The sequence below is a fragment of the Apis florea genome, unplaced genomic scaffold, assembly GCF_048593485.1.
Source record: "Apis florea isolate Af1SG1 unplaced genomic scaffold, ASM4859348v1 contig_3170_pilon, whole genome shotgun sequence".
Taxonomy (NCBI): Eukaryota; Metazoa; Arthropoda; class Insecta; order Hymenoptera; family Apidae; genus Apis; species Apis florea.
The window spans coordinates 8,522,480-8,531,749 of record NW_028256714.1 but is presented as its reverse complement, the minus strand read 5'-3'; the positions used below and the strand labels follow the sequence as shown (position 1 = coordinate 8,531,749).

The window sequence follows — 9,270 nt, the reverse complement described above, 5'->3', positions numbered from 1 at the left end:
TGAATATCATCCATTTTTGAATCTGTTACATCTTAAATAATTGATTTTTCTTTTTACAAATTGTGATAAATCTTCAATAAAAAAAAAATATATAATTTCGTTTAAAAAAGAATGCAAATTTGCACTTATTGTGTAGATACATTTTTATATTTATAAAAAAAGTAAATATGTAAAAATAGATTTTTTCACATTGTTCAATATTTTTCTCTATAATTTTTTTCTATCATTTATCATTCTCGAAATACAATTTCCTTCAATTACTTCATATATTCTGAAAAATATGCAGAATAATTTACAAAAAAAATGGGATATCTATATTTATTGTAAATATATTTATTTAAAATATTAAAAAATATCTAAAAAATAATATAAGTATATAATAAATATAATGTATGTATATAAAATAATACATGCTTATAATAAGTATGTAATGTAAAGAAAGACAAAAATATATTAAATTTTGTAAAAAAAGAATACATAACATCATTTATAATTATGAATTACTTAAATCAAATGATACGTAAGATAAAAAAACAAAAAATTAGTAAATTTAAAAATTAGTAAAGATCATTTTTCCATTAATTAAAAATAATTTAAAAATAATTATTACAAAAATAATATATTTAATAATATATTAATATATTAATAATATATATTTAATAATATATTTAAATAATAATATTTAAAAATAATTTGAATATTAATAAATTCATCATTTTTTAATTATATTTCAATATTTTAATAAATATATTTAAAATAATATATTAAAATTTTTTCATATATAAAATGATTAAAGAAATTGCAATTTAGAAACAATGTTTATAAGTAAAATCTTATTATAAACTAAATAATAAAAATTTAAAATATTTAATCATGCAAAAATGGAACATTCTAAATTTTTTATTTAAATAAACCATTGTTTTAAACTTTATTTTATTTATAATTTGCAATTTTTTCTTTAATCATTTTACTTATATTTTTTATAAACTATTTTATTATATTACGTGTTATTATGATATATTTGACTAAAAAAAATTGCAGATACTTAATGGACTGAATATGATATTTTATTGATAAACAAAATTAATTTGATAAAATAAATACGATATAATACAATAGGTGTAAGAGCATACACAGAAAAAGTGCTAAATTATACAATGTTAAATAATATATGTATAATAAATAGAACTAGCAAAATAGACGACAAGAATAAACAAATTTTAATTATTTTAATTTTTATATAATGTACTTAGACAAATTATAAGAAATACTGAAGAAATAACAAATACATAAATTTAAAAAAATTTATTCACTAATAATGTGAAAAAAATAATGTGAAAACTGTATTTGAATAAACATATACATATACTAATTACATATACATAATACAATATATAATACAATATAAAGTATACATACAATACATATATATAATATATATACATGTATTCATTAAAATATGGAACCTTTTGGAAGATAAAAATCAAAATGATAAAAAAAAATTCATATGCCCAATAAGAATTATTAACGAGTTTTTTTTTTAATTAATGATTTAAACATTTTAAATTTATATTAAACAAAATGAAACGAAAGTTTAAGCAAATGCTTAACAACTAGGTATGTGGCAGAATGTATTTGCATTATATAGATTGCATAGCGGAATCTCTTAATGAAAATCAGTACTAATATTTTTCTATAACATAAACAATTCCGGTATAATGTAATATGATGTATGTAAATATCGTATAATGTAATTATGCAACATTTTTACATATCGTTTAAAAAAATTTATTACTTTTAATTATGCAAATTGAAATAAACATAATTTATTTAAAAATTTATTTCGAATTTATTATAGCGACAAATTATAGCAGAATTCCACAATATTCTGCATTATATGATAATTACGCAATATTTCATTTAAAATCATAGATGAATAATTGTATTATATTCAGTCCTATTATACTTACCGAAATCCAAGAAAATTATATATTCAAAACACATTCCTATAAGATTTTGAATAAGAAAAGTTGAATATATTTTTATATGCATAATTATTTTTTTCATTTTCACTTTACTTCACTTGTATTCAATATTATATTCTTATTCTTATGCAGAGAGAAACAATAGTTAATCTTGATATCATATATTAATAATATGATTAAATACATTAATTACATATTAATACCACATATCCATAGAAATGCATACATGTTGTAATTTTTTTATGTTTTGAATGAATATTAAAAATTCACTAATTCCTTTTTTACACTTTTATTTCTTATATACGGATTATAAATATAAGAACAGACCGAGATTAGAACAAATACTATCTTAGCAACGAAGTTGATCAAGATTTTCGTATATTTATATTCTTATATTTAATACATATAAACATAGATTTGATTTCAAATATTATTATTTCATTTTTTCTTTCTATTTAATCTCTTTTATATAATAACTATAATTAAAAATAAAGTATTTATGACTTAACTATTGATTTAAATAAAATATAATGTCAATATTCTGGAATTTATGTAAGAAAAGTTCTCTTGTTAAATAAGAAATTACATAATATAAATATTATATATTACTCTAAAATTCAGAAATAATAATTTGTACATAAAAGAATATCGGTGAAAGAATATTTTTATGGTTTAGGATCCATCTTAAAAATGTCTCATATTTTCATGAATATTCTGTATATTGCAATTATTTTTTTTATTTATTATGTATATTCTTCGAACAAATTCACCAATTCTTTTTTTTACTCTTTTATTTCTAATATACATTACCAACAAACGAATCAAGATCAAAATACTATTTTAACAATGGGAAAGATTATTGATTTGAACCTTCATATTTTTGTATTTAATATACATAAACATAAGATTCAATTTATTATCTCATTTTTTTTTGTCTAGTTTCTTTTTCTAATGTTTTTTTCTAAAACTCATGATCAGCATTCAATTGTTAACAACATTTGTATTTCAAAAATATATTGTTATGTTGCAGATTAAGAAAAATTAAGAAATTTTTAATCAAATAATACATATTTGAATATTTATATAAAAATATTGATAAAAATACTTGTTTTAATTAAAAACTAAATTTATATAAAATTAAATTGTTAATTAATAACAGTAATAAATAAATAATCGAAATAATATTATTCAAAGAAATTAATGTGAACAGTGAATGTACAATACAAAAAAATACAGCAAAAAATATAGCAAAGAAAAAAGTGCAATGCTTATATAATTTTTTTTAATTGGTATAAAAGGCGGCATTAGTATGATATATGATATACAAAATATAAATATTGAATTTCGACTATTATTTTTTGTTTTAGTAATCATTAGAATTAAAATCATTGAATTCAAATAGATAAAGATAAAAATTTTTCAACTTATTAATCAGTGAAATTCAAATTAATTCACATATCATTAATGATTCTAATGTACATGTAAGGATAAATTTATGTGTAGAAAAACATATTCAAGCTTTCTAATTTGAAATTTTTATATATTTGATTTCAATATATATTTTGATTTGAATAAATAGGTAAATTGAGTGTTATTTAAATTCATAGCTGAATTTAAATAAAATGTTTGTACGACTTACTTTTGAATTTAAATAAAGTGATGTACTCTAGATGTACTATGTCAATATTCTGGAATTTATTGAAACTTATTGAAGATCAAAGTTTTTATTAAATAAAATTACACAATATATAATGTATATTGTATAGTAAAATTCAAAAGTAATTATTTATGTTGATTTTTTTTAAATATATATAGAGTATGTATATATAGAGTATTGTATATTTATATATACAAAACATCTGCAAACTGGAGATTCCTAATAATTTTAAACAACATTTTCCTTTGCAAAAACTTTCGTTACGATTTTATTAACTAATTAACAAAAAATAATCATTAGAGTACATAGTCTAATTGAATCGCGACAATGATTACGATCGAGCACAAACAAATCCAAATAACATATCTCGAATAAAGGCTGTTATCATAAAAATTAATTTTCTTTTATCATAAAATTTTTTTATTGTTTTGCGAATACTTATTGTTCCTGAGATTTATAACCAATTTATATTCGGAAAAATTCCTCACATGAAAATCTTTTTCAATTATTATCAGTTGATCTCCATTAAATCTAAACAAAAGATAATGTTATCTGAGAAAAATACTGTTTTTAAGAATTTAATCGATACTTATAATTATATATTTTTGACATGTTTCGGCATTAGAACTAGAACTCGCTCAAGAGTAATATACTCTAGATACATTGATCAGTAATAATTAATAGTAATTATCATCATTCTAGTTCAATGAAATATATAATAAATATATATTTTCTTTGATCAATCTTTATCAGTATCTTTATGCACTGATCATCTATATTCAATTTGAGGAATTTTAACTTGGAAATATCACAAATTAAATATTGACGATAATATTATTAGTTATTATCGTGTCCTGCCAATTGAACTTGAAAGAGATTTTTAAGAGCACGAGTTTCACGAGATAGAGAAAGTCTAATTAGCATTCGTCGCGAGTACGTCATACTCTGAATGGAATATGATCAATAGTTTTCTTATAACAATATACATTATATGTTGTTATAAGAAAGTTGTGTTCTGACCATCGCATAATTCTAACAGATTATTTATTATGAAGAACGTCTAATTAATAGTTCATTGTGAATACATTGTATTCTGATAAATAAATAATTCTCTTGTAACTATGTATCGCGCTCTGATTGTTGGATACAATCACCGTGATATTGTGAGAGAATTCTCGTATAGAAACCGCATTTGTAATACATTCACTTATCGTTAAGAAAATATATCATTTGTTATATCTGTTGAAGAGCATTCTACATATACACATTATTAAGCTTTCATTTATCACTAATATTGTCGCGAACAATTACTTTTAATACGATAATGATAAATATTATGCTCCAATTACAAAAGAATGAATAGTAAATAATATGCTTTATCTAATCTATATCATATCTAAGTATGTAATATTACAGAGCATTGATATATTAAGCGTAAAATTGAACGACTCGGGATATTACACAAATGTAATGCTTAAATTGATACTACTTAAAAGATCACCTACTTAAAGGACCGAAGGACTGTATAATCGTTTATATTACAAATTTTGTGAGTAAACGAATAGTAATACTTTAACTTTTTGCAGTTAATAATAATTCTAATTGTATTTTGATGCAAATTATATCAACGCTGAATTCTATCTAAATTGTATTCTGTTTCTATTCTAACTGAATTTCCAATCCTTACTTTTCGTGAAAATACATATTGAGAGAAGGTTAGAAGGACCCGAATCGTCGCGTTTGAAGGTCGGTTTCAAAGAATAGGCTTTTGCCAGATTGCGTCGCAGTGGAAATCAGGATCTTAGCGCTGACTTTCGGTGTGCATTACAAGGCGTGCAAATGTGAAATAGCTGTTGCTATGGTATTTCTGTTTAAATTTGGAAAATATTAGATTACTATATTATACTATATCTGCTCATAAATTATTCTTAGGCTATTGATTGAGCTGTTAAAAATAAAAACCAACCGAACGCTTCATAAATCCTGGGTCTGTTTTTAATAAACTTTATCGAAAATTTATGATTTTAGATAAAATAGATAAAATAATTAAATAATGAATAATATTAAAGTACTATTAAAACAAATAATTATTAAAATATAAAATGTCATAAATGTCAGAATTTAATGCACAATTAAAAAATTAAAAAATTGTTTTAGAAATATTATTTCAAGTCAAGAAAGATTTAAATATTAATATAAAAATTAAATATTAATATAAAATTTTGAAATAATGTATACATTCGAATATTTTTACAATCTTCTTTTTATCTACAATCTTTCTTTCATATCTCTATAATGAATTTTTTCTAATTTTTATTACAAAATTTATAGAATATTGTTATATTTCTTGAATATTTTTGGAAGGCTAATACTAAAATGAACTCAAAAACAAAAGTTAAATACAAAAATGTTGATTTTTATTAAATTTTAAATAATTGAAATTTAATAATTAATGCAACAAAATATGAATAAAGTAAGATATTTCTATCATATTGTTACAACGCGTTGTCTTATTCTGTTTCTGTTTTATTTTATCTAATGTAAACTTTAATTGGTTAAAACTTAATAAAACAATAATTATTCGAAATTTTTATACTAAATTTTATTTTGATTTCGATTGCATTCCACATATGTAATATATATGTAAGTATATATAATTTTGATCTTGAATTCTATTTAATAATCCTATTTAGTTCTAATTATAAATATTACATTTGAAAAATCAAATGTATATATATTTATTATTTAAATAATTTTCAATAAGCGTTCAAATACTTCCATGAGCATTGCATATTTGAAATTCTTAAAAAATTTGTCGTGTTGTAAATTTTTCATTAAAAAGCTCTACTATGAATAAAATAACAAAATCATAAATTACAATTTAACAGAGAGTTGTGCAACATTCTCATTTCCGTGTGCCACACATTTGGCTTTTACGATTAGAAAGTTCTCACTTTTTGTTTTCAAAAAATCATACAATTCTTAATCTTAGAATATTTGATTCTTTTCAGATTAATCATCATTAGTTAAGGATATAAATACTATATCATGTTTTATTAGAAATACCGTTTATTCAGGTAAAAGATCATCTATTGATATAGAAAAAGGATAAAATGTACAAAACTTGGTTTCTTAATAATAGCACAATGTATACTACTAATCTATTAATAAAAATCACTGTTATGATAGGAGTTAAATCTTGATTGACTGCTTATCATTTGCTAGATAATCTCTTGGAATAAAGATCATTGTTTTATTTGAAGTTAGATTTTAATTTGTCACTCATCTATCAATCCTTACAGGATGAATTTAGACAATGAATAAAGACACGCTGAAAATTCATAAGAGATTGTGTCTGATTCTATTAATAGATTGATCTTTGCAGTTAATAACTTCAAACGCGATGTTAATTATTCTACTCTTAAATTTTGTTCTTTTTTATTCATTACCTCCTTATCCTTTCTCTCATTCTCGAAAAAAATTTTCCCTTGTTCCAGAAAGGAGAGTTCTTAATTTGTCTCAAAATTTGTCTCTAAGTGACAAACTATGATAAAGTACAATGAAGTAACACGACACATCAGTTAAGTGCATACGGAAATATGATACTATAATTGAATTTTCTAAATAAAAAATTTATAATTAACGCTTTGTTTGGTTAAAAAAAGAAATCCCATTTCGAAAAATCCTGAATCTTATCGACAGTAACTTGACGAGAACGACAGAAATTTTCAGATGCAAACCTACTTAAAAAAAATATCAAACAAAGAATCTATTGGGCTCAATTATGCAAAGATCTATCAGATTAATGAATTTATAAACATAGTTCACTCTATTATAGTTCTAACAACTAAATATAAACTAAATATAAATATATATATAATATACCATTAAGATTAATGAAAATTGTTAGGACACTGAATAAATGGTATTAGAATGATGCGTGAAGTTCTTGAAAGAAGAATTTAGAGAACTCTTGAATTGTATATTTTTTAGAAACACTTTAGCATGACTGAAGTATGAACGTGATTTTAGAACTTGAAACGATATTTTCCAATGCCAAAGCGCCTATTGCTCGTGATATTGTAAATAGACATTTGTCGGGAAAATTTGAAGAAAAATGTGAAGAAGATCCCTTTCCTGTTTCCATGACTAGCGGGCTAATATCTGAACAATACTACTGTTTTTATGCATTTTGGTATGGCCAGAATTGATTCTCAAGTAAAATAAGTTGACTTCGTATGCTACACCACTCTTTGTTTGGGAAAGGTGCTATTTATTATACTGTTTGTTATGCGATCTTTGTGTACAAGTTCAGGCGTGGAATTTTTTTGTCCTTGGACTATGTTGCGAAATGGGCGTTGCAATATTATTCGTTACATTGGCATGCCTCATTAAAAAACTATGACACTTCCAATTAGCCAGAAAGGAATTCAACTGAAAACACAATTACTTAACTTCACTTCCAAATCTTGTAGAATCTTGTGAAGTCACGTCGTACGCTGACACTCGGCGGTTACTACGGCAATCGGTTAGTTGTATATGAATCGTGTTTCGACGGTCGGACACGATTGCATGTTACGACTTTGTGAGAGACATTGTTCCCTAATAATCAGCGTCCAGTTAACTGCTGGTATACAGTCCATAAGTGGAATTACGTTAACATTGCTTCGGGCGCGAGCAGCTAAAATTCAAGGAAATCACAACTTTTCGAACCACAGAACATTTTTAACCATAGGAATCTTACGTACTACAAAATTTTTAAAACAATAAAACTTTTTTAATTATATAACCTTGTAAACCATAGACTCTTTAAACCTCAGAATTTTTTTATACCTCAGAATCATATTAAACTTCGTAATTTCGAAATAAAATATTTAGAACATTGTGAATTTATTTAGTGACAATCGTAAACTTTCATTAGCATATGAACTTTGATCTTATTTAAATTAAAATTGTCAAAGTTCATAAGAGTGAACTTCGTGATAAATCAATTTTATTTTTATATATTTATAACTTCACAAATAGATTCGAGCTAACAAAAGTCTTAATTGATTTTCGAAACTCATTTTTCAACATTTAATTACAAATTTGTTTCTCTCTTGACTTTAATTTATTGTTAATAATTATTATTATTAATATTATTCATACAAATTTGTTTTTAATTTTATACTTTTTTTCTGAATTCGGGATTCTTTAGATTTCCATTCGTAAAAATAATAGAGATAGATATCGTACAAAATCCTTAATAATGCGAAAATTTGTTTCATATAAAATATTTGCATATTTTAAATAATTAATTTAACTTAATTATTTTTTAATAAATTAATTATAATATAATTTATTTGATTATAATATTTCTAAAAGAAGATAAAAAGTTTTTAAATTCCTTACTGTTTAAGAATTATATTGTTATATTGATTTTATTTATTTTAAATAGATATTAAATTGCATTATAGTACATGTAATTAGTATATATGTATATAAATATAAAAAATATAAAAAATTCTGTATATGTATTCTATATTAAAATTTCAATTCAAAAATAAATAATAAAATTGAATGTTTCCAATTTTATAAATTTTTATTTTCATTTTCAATCTGTTATACAAAAGTTATATTATTTTAAAG

General features: G+C 22.1%; 1 long non-coding RNA gene across 1 annotated transcript; it reads right to left on the bottom strand.

Moving 5' to 3' along the window:
• Positions 1–7,894: 7,894 nt before the first annotated feature.
• On the bottom strand, positions 7,895–8,643 carry LOC147657405 (uncharacterized). Its single transcript, XR_015292583.1, has 2 exons — positions 8,433–8,643; positions 7,895–8,323 (listed from the first exon to the last, which is right to left on the bottom strand). It is a non-coding gene; the product is annotated as an uncharacterized LOC147657405 (long non-coding RNA).
• Positions 8,644–9,270: the final 627 nt, after the last annotated feature.